The sequence below is a fragment of the Octopus bimaculoides genome, chromosome 26 (genome assembly GCF_001194135.2).
Source record: "Octopus bimaculoides isolate UCB-OBI-ISO-001 chromosome 26, ASM119413v2, whole genome shotgun sequence".
Taxonomy (NCBI): Eukaryota; Metazoa; Mollusca; class Cephalopoda; order Octopoda; family Octopodidae; genus Octopus; species Octopus bimaculoides.
Window position 1 is genome coordinate 9,250,909 of NC_069006.1, and position 8,971 is coordinate 9,259,879.

An 8,971-nucleotide genomic window follows, 5' to 3' on the forward strand; every position below is an offset into this window, starting at 1 on the left:
GGGGGGTAATTAAGTTGCAAAAGATGAGGGGACAGAGTAGCAAGTTGTATACCCTGGAACAAATGGTGTGTGTAAGTCAACAGAGTTTAGTTCAATGAAAGAAATTAGTGTTTTAATTTGAACATAAAATTCTGATATATTAATTAATTCCAATAATTGAATTATCAAATGAACTCAAGACATTTTATGTAAGAATTCAATCTGAAAAAAGAAAAAAAGGGTCCAGGATTATTTTTACAGACTGACTCCAATTAAAGCTAGAACATTTGTTATTAACAATGCTTAGCATCTAAAATGGACATGGACATTATTTGTTGTGAGTCTTTGGACTCGTAATCCAGCTACCTAGTTTCCATGGCGCATAAGCAACCAAGATCACAACATTAACCCCTGGATGGCATGCCAGTCCTACTACAGGATAACTCATTTACAGCTGAGTGGACTGAAGCAAAGAGAAATGAAGTATTTTGCTCAAGAACACAACAGATCGCCTGGGCTAGGAATTGAACCCACAATCTTGTGATTGTAAGTGCACAATACAACACCCTAACCACAAGGCCACATTCCTTCACAGCATTTAAAATACTGCAACAAAATTAAAATTTTGGATAAGTTCTGAGGATTCTTTGTTTTAACATTATTACTAGCAATCATTTTTAGTGCCTGGTGGTTATTAATTTATTAGCATTTGAAGAGTTTATTTATATTTCTTTATTGTTTCTTTGTTAGCTCTGTTGGACCCCAAATCCTTCATATCAGCCCCAGCAGTTATTCTAACAATCTCTGTTTCTCAAATCATTTATCTTTTGCTTGTTTCAGTCATTGAACTGCAGCCATGCTGGGGGCACCACCATGAAGGGTTTAGTTTAAACAGTTTGATCCCAAGACTTATTTTTTAAAATCTGGTGCTTATTTTATTGGTCTCTTTTGCTGAGCCACTAAGGTACAGGGATGCAAACAAACTTTTATGGTTGCCAGTTAGTATGTATGTGGGTAGGGGAGTTAACAAATACAAAGACACACATATATATGTATACACACACACACACACACATAATGCCCTTCGCATTGTTTCTGTCTATCAAATTCACTCACAAGACATTGATAGGCATAGGGGTTGTAGTAGAAGACATTTGCCCCAAGTGCTGTACAGTGGGACTGAACACAAAACCATGTGCTTGCAAAGCAACCTTCTTAACCACTCACCCAACTTATTCTTTTTCTTTTTGTTTTTTTTACAGAAAGGGATGCAACACAACCTCCTGGTTTGCACCAGTAAACCTAAGTGCTAACACACATACAGACAGTCAGACACACATACATAGTCATACACACATATGTACCTACATACATGCACACATACAGACAGACATACATACACACATCTACCAGACCCCACCCCCCACCCACGCAACTATATATTTCTTATCTCCTGTGTACACAGTACATCAGACCTACCCCACATTGCCCTTGTTTTATCAGCTCAATAATTACCAATAGATAATGTTCCTGCTACGGACCCGATGATTTACGTGTAATAAGGTTAATGTTGTTATTGGTTGCTGTCACTTTTATGTTCACAAGACGGAAAGAAAAGGGGTTTGTTTATTTTATCATCATTGCAGAACAATCATTCAAGAAATTGGCAGAGAAGCAAACTAGAAATAATAAGGTCTTTTAGGGACAAGAATGGTTGTGTGGTTAAGGAAGCTTGCTTCTCAACCATGTGGTCTTTGGTTCTGTCCCACTGCACAGCACCTTGGCATGTGTCTTGTTCTATAGCCTTGAGATGATCAAATCTTTGTGAGTAGATTTGGTAGACAGAAACTGAAAGAAGCTCGTCTTATGTACGTGTATGTATGTGTGTATCTTGTATCTTTTACCTGTTTCAGTTGTTAGACTGTGGCCATGCTTGGGCACCACCACCTTGAAGAATTTTTAGTTGAATGAATTGACCCCAGTACTTATTTTTTTAAAGCCTGGTATTTATTCTACCGGTCTCTTTGCTAAACCTCTAAGTTACGGGGATGTAACTGATCCCGGAACCATGCAGTTGGAAAACAAACTTCTTACCACACAGCCTCTGCATGCATGCACGTGTGTGCGTCTGTGTGTGTGTGCATCTTTGTCTTGACATCATGTGATCATTGTAAATAAACATTATCGTCACACAAATCTAATGTGAAAAAACATATCTATATACGGGAAAATATAACTTTTGCTTATATAACAGGTGAGGGTTGGTGACAGGAAGGACATCCAGTCATAGAAAATCTGACTCATCAAAAAATTCCATCTGACTTTGATGCAAACATGGAAAACTGAATATTAAATGATGATGATGTTGACTATGATGATAATGGTGATGTCCACATTCAGGAAGATATTATAACCCATTAGCACCTATGGTCCTTTTTTTTTTTTTTTTAGGACCAGAAGGATAATCTGCAGCACATGTATTTTTCTGAGATATCTTTAGTTAGTCATCAAAACTGGAGTATCTTGCAAATATTGTAATGAAATTTTTTTTTATATATTTAGCATTAGATAAATTTGTATAAAAAAAAAGATTTTTGATAAGAAATCAAATAAAAAAATTTGGGCATTTATGGATTAATGGCTATTGTATATACTGGGTGCAGCAGAAGTAACCCCCTTTTTGCATTTAATAACTTTTATAGTATATAAATGTTTATTAAGTAATTTTTTTATTGAACACAAAATTTATTGCATTAATTAAAGAAATGAATAATAAACTAATGAGAAAAATCATAGAAGTTTTAGGAATTAAGAAAGAAATTCAATTTCAAACTAGAAAACTTCTGCCCCCTGTATTTTAAGTTCTGGAGTAGGCATTGTAGCACAACAGGAATGAAGTAGTTTAGTGAAAGATAGGTTATTGGCTCTGTGTCATGAGTTCAACTCCACTGCAAACAGTTTTATATATTTATTTTTACCACATGATTTTTTTTAGCTCACCAAATCTGTCAAGAATAGCTGCCAGATCTTTCAGGAATTTTACCAATGTATATACATTGGCATTCTAGAAGAAATTTTATCTCATCCAATGTAACACTACAAAACTGGAACTAAGTGTAAGTTCCCTATAAGCTTCTGGAGGCCCCAGAGGGAGATCGGGGTGGAAGGGAGGAGAGAGACCTTTACACTTAATGGTGTATAGCAATTAGTTGGCACCAAATCAGGGGGGGGGGGAACTTGGCTTCAAGTTGAAAGATTGAAAGCATTTCACTAACTTGGCTGCTAATGCCCTTGGGGTCATAAAAACATGTTACCATTTGCCATTTCTCTGTTAATCTGTAGAATCAGTTCTGTGTCATAAGCCGTTGAAACTGTTCTGAGTTCAGCTAAAAATAAAAAGAAAAGAAAAAGCACTTTTATTTATTTATTTTCAAACTATGTGAAACTATTTAAACTTTTTTGTGGTATATCCTCAGTTGTGTTTCCCATTGGTTAGTCCACATTACTCTGTAAGGAGCATAGGGGCTGGTTTCCTGGTTTCTCTGGTGTATCTCTCAGAGCTGTGGAGTCGGAAACAACTAAGGGGTAGCTGGAGTTGGAGTCGGTAAAATAGACCACAATCACTTAATTACATAGAGGAGTCAGAGTCGAAGGTGCCAATGGTAGAGGAGTCAGAATTGGAATCAAAGTTTTTTGTTTCGAATCCACAGCCCTGGTATATATTCCCTACTAGACAAGACACTGGTCTATCGTAGGATTACTCATTTTGACCAGTTGACCTGGAGCAACGTGAAATGAAGTGTCTGCTCAAGAACACAACACATTGCCCAGTCTCAGAATCGAAACCACAATTTTATGATTATGAGACCAACACCCTAACCACTAACCCATGCACTTCCATTGTCCAATCTATTTCTCTATGGTTAGTCCACATTGTGAAGGTGCATGGCTCAGTGGTCAGAGTGCCGAGCTTATGATCGTGAGGTCGTGATTTCGATTCCCGGACCGGGCTTCGTGTTGTGTTCTTGAGCAAGACACTTTATTTCACATTGCTCCAGTTAACTCAGCTGTAGAAATGTGTTGCAACATCACTTATGCCAAGCTGTATCGGCCTCTTTGCCTTTCCCTTGGATGATATCAGTGTAGTGGATGCTTTTACGTGTCACCGGTACAAGGGCCAGTCAGGTGGTTCTGGCAACGACCACACTCAAAAGGTGTTTTTTACGTGCCACCTGCACGGGAGCCAGTCCAGCAGCACTGCCAATGACCACGCTCGAATGTTGTTTTTCACGTGCCACTGGCACGGGAGCCAATCCATGGCCCTGGCAACGATCACGCTCATATATATATATATGTGTGTGTATATATATATATATATATATATATATATATATATATATATATATATACATATACATACAGACATATACATAGATACGCACATGTACACATACATGATTAGCTTCCGCAGTTTTCATCTACCAAATCCACTCCCAAAACTTTGGACAGTCTGAGGCTGTAGTAGAAGCCACATGTCCAAGTTGTCATACAGTGGGACTGAATCCAAAACCACATGGTTCCAAATCAAGCTTCTTAACCACACAGCCATGCCTGCACCTATTTATGATACTTACATAATAACAACAACAACAACAACATTTCCCATATTTTAGGGGTTAGTAGGTAATCGGGTATTTTCAGTGTATTTTTAAACTGATGTTTATATAAACGTTTGGCTTACAGATGTTGTTCTTGTTGTTTCTTGTTTGTTTTGCTTTTTTTTAATTCTTCAAGAAATCATGTCTTAACATGGTCCTGCTTTTAATTGTTCTATTCCCACGACCATAATCTTAATACATGTCGTGACTTGCTGAAATTTCTTCTGCTCTCACTGCAAACAACAACAACAACAGCACAGTACTAATGTCATCAGCAATGCCAATGATGTGATTGCAATAACAACAATAATTGTAGCGATGTTTTATCTTCGGTAACACTGTGGTCTTAGAATTGCTGTGAATTTTGATGTGACATGCTGTATTGAGCAATGGTTTCAATTCTTCTATAACTGGAATTTATGAGGTTATTCCACATAAATACAATAGTATATACATATATGTACATAATATATATGCATGGTCGATGCCAGTGCTGCCTGACTGGCTCCCATGCCAATGGCACATAAAAAGCACCATCCAGGAGTGATCGAAGCCAGTTCCACTTAACTGACTCCTGTGTCAGTGCCATGTAAAAAGCACCATGCAAGCATGGTCAAAGCCAGTGCCACCTGACTGGCTCCTTTGCTGGTGGCACGTGAAAAGCACCATGCAAGCGTGATCGATGCCTGGTTCCCGTGCTAGTGGCATGCAAAAAGCATCTTTCAAGTATGGTCATTGCCAGTGCTGCCTGACTGGCCCAGCTGTAGAAACTTTGCCAGAACAGATTGGAGCCTGGTGCAGCCTCCTGGCTTGCCAGTCCTCAGACAAACCATCCAACCCATACCAGCATGGAAAGCAGACGTTAAAAGATGATGATACACACACACACATATTGTGTGTATGTGTGTGTGTGTGTGTATATATATATATATATATATATATATATATGCAATTACCCTGTGGTGTGAAGGTGAGGAGACACAGCCATACACGCGCTCACACATATATATACATATATATGTGTATGTGTATATAATCACTCTAAGTAGCTATGGAAAGGCTATGGGCCTGCTCCTCTTTGTTGCTCTATAGAAAAAACAAAATCTCAGCCTTTCCTTTCTAGAAGTGAAAATTTCTATAACTTCTTCCCAGCCCACATTTTCCTCTAACGATTCGAATTAGATCAGCAACTTCATTCACCAGACCTACAAGAAGGTAGGGACAGAAGGGAGAAGAGAGAGAGAGAGATGATGATGATGATGATGATGATAGACGCAAGGGATAAGATTAGATAGTGAAAGGGGGGGTGAAAATGGTACCCATATACTTTTACAAGGCTTATGGGCACCAAACACTCCTCTTCTGACTAAATTTATTTCAAGACACACGACTTTTCCTCCTTAAACTTTCTTCATCTTGTTATCCCAACAAGATTATCTCTCTTAAATTTTATCACTTTTAAATTGAACCTAATACCTTCCATGTCTAATCCCCCTGCTTAACTTTCTCAAGTTAAGTCTATATAATCATTGACTCACCATGCCTCTCTGCCTTTAAAATGGCTCAAATTCTATGATCAACAATTTGGATCCACTTCTAAATATCTTTCCATGCTTTCTTGTTTGATAATTTTATTCCATTCAGAAAGAAATTTTACTCTTTTACTTTTTATTTTGGAAAAATAAGTCTTTTTTAATCCTTTACTTTCATTATTTGCACCCATTTTTTTACCTTTCACCATCTAATATCTTATCCCTTGCATCTGACATCATCATGTCTCTCGACTCTCTCTCTCGCCCTCCCTTCATATCACAGGTAACGGAAACATATACTTTTTTTCAGGTACTACTTTGTGATGTTGTGTGTGTGTGTGTATTGTTGTTGTTGTGTTGCCTGCAAAAGATTTATGGCCTGCAGATACTTGAGGGGGAAAAAAACACAGCACCGTAATACTCCAGATGTGCTGTACTTTTATTTCAGTTGCGATCATGCTGTCATTTTTGTCTAGGCTTTAATTATATTGAATATCAGCCTTTAGTGCACAGTTGTGTGAAAGGCAATGAGGCAGTAATGTCACACTTCATTTAATTGCCGTCCTTTTATGTGTGTGTGTGTGTAAGTAAGTTCCAACTTTATATATATGTGTGTGTGTGTGCGTGTGTGTGTGTGTGTGTGTATGTATTTATATAAAGGTATAAAAAGTCAGGAGGTTATGGTTTATGCACTCCTCCTGAAATAATTTCATTGATCGGGTCTTCTGGATTTCAGTTGGATGGACACTCTGCATTACACTCCTTTGTATTAGATAAGTATGTGGTTTGATAGCCATGTCCATTAGAGGAGCTTTCTGTGATAGCCACACTATTTTATGTATCCACAACTTATATTACTTATATATATATATATGTACAATATGCTTTGCTGGCTGTGCAATGTCAGTGTGCATGTTTGACAGAGTGTAAGCATTTCGAGAGAAAAGTTAGGCATTAGAGGCATCAGATGTGGTGTGCAAGAGAAACGACTTCACTGGTATGGTCATGTGATGCATATGGATGAGGACAGCTGTGTAAAGAAGTACCAATCTCTAACTGTGGACTGAACCTGTGGTAGAGGTAGACCCAGGAAGACATGGGATGAGTTGGTGAAGCATGATCATCGAACTTTGAGCCTCACAGAGGCAATGACTAATGACCAGATTTTTGCTGATATACTGTGCTTGAGAAGAACCATCAAGCCAAGTGAAATCAGTCGTGTTAACTGGCCCCTGTGCTGGTGGTACATGAAGAACACCTTTCAAGCGTTGGTCCTTACGGAGGCAAAGTGGCTGAGTTCCTTTTGAGTGTTGAGCAATGACCAAGACCTTTGGCATTATGTTGTACTTAAGAAGAAGACCCATCAAGCTGAGCAAAATTGCAGTCATGGCAGATACGAGTGTCACCCAAATTGGTACCCCTGCCGGTGGCATGTAAAAGCACCCCAGTGTCACGGAAATGGCACCTGTAAGGAAAATTTTATTCTGAAAGGGGCACATAGTTGGATAAAACTTTATGGCCCCCGATTCAAAAGAGCATGTCTTTTTTGTATGTATGTATGTATCAGGGCTGTGGATTCGAAACAAAAAACTTTGACTCCAACTCTGACTCTTCTACTATTGGCACCTCCGACTCCAATTCCACAGCCCTGGTATGTATGTCATTGTTATCGTCATCATCATCATCATTATAACATTTGCCTCTCTAATTATGTAATTGTTTTGTTTGTCTTGTTGTGTAGTGTATACAATCCCATAACTGGTTTGGTATTTAGATTTCAAGAAAAAAAAATTGTGTTCGTTAAGAATATTTATTCAGTTAAATACTCTTATGTCACAAAAAGACAATGATTTTCAACATCTTTAATATAATTATTGATGCTTATAATTAATTAAATGTTTTAATCTCATTTGGTAACCTACCCACAAATTAGAAAGCAGAGAATAAAATGTAGTAATGGGTACTTCCTTTCTGAATTTTACTTCAACTTTTTCAAGAACCACATAAGAAATTTTTATTTTTGTGTTTGGTTTGCATGTGAACTCTTGTGTTGAAGCAGATTTTGTTGTCTCTTGGGAAGGTCATAATGACAATATTAAACATGCACTGGTTCTCTTTTACTTCTTTATTATTATTTGTCAATTGGTTAATCAATCAATTTATTGGTTGTTTGGCTAATCATTTAGTCAGTCAATCAATCAGGTCTGTTATTGATGAGGACAAACCTAGCTGATTTAGCAAGTGATTGAACAACTAAACAAACAATTGATAAATGTTAACAAATTGACTAGTAATAATAAAAGAAGTAAAATAGAACCAGTGCATGTGTTTATTAGCATAATGACTTTTCCAAAATACAACAAATTTTGTATGTGTTGCAATTATTTTTAGTCTGTGTTTTTTATTTTTATAAAATTAAACATAATTTATAAGCAAACATTTGTTTTATTTTTATCCCTGGGCCTCGAATAAATGTTATTAAATAATCCGTTAAAAATTGCTAATTTTTCTCCTAAATACCAAAATAAAAGATTACAGATCTACCAGTTTTGACACTATTGTAGTTATACAACATCAGTTTAGTGCTACAATCAAGAAAATAGAACTCAAAACATTGGGATATTCTTTTACTTGTTTCAGTTATTTGACTGTGGCCATGCTGGAGCACTGCCTTTTTGTCAAAGAAATCAACCCCTGGACTTATTTTTTGTAAGCCTGGTACTTATTCTATTGGTCTCTTTTGCCAAACTGCTAAGTTACGGGGATGTAAACACACCAACATTGATTGTCATGTGATGGGGG

At 37.3% G+C, this 8,971-nt stretch overlaps 1 protein-coding gene across 1 annotated transcript in view; it reads left to right on the forward strand.

The window, feature by feature from the left end:
• The window catches only part of LOC106867632 (rootletin), a 301,162-nt gene that overhangs the window by 175,168 nt on the left and 117,023 nt on the right, over window positions 1–8,971 (forward strand). The window lies entirely within an intron of this gene.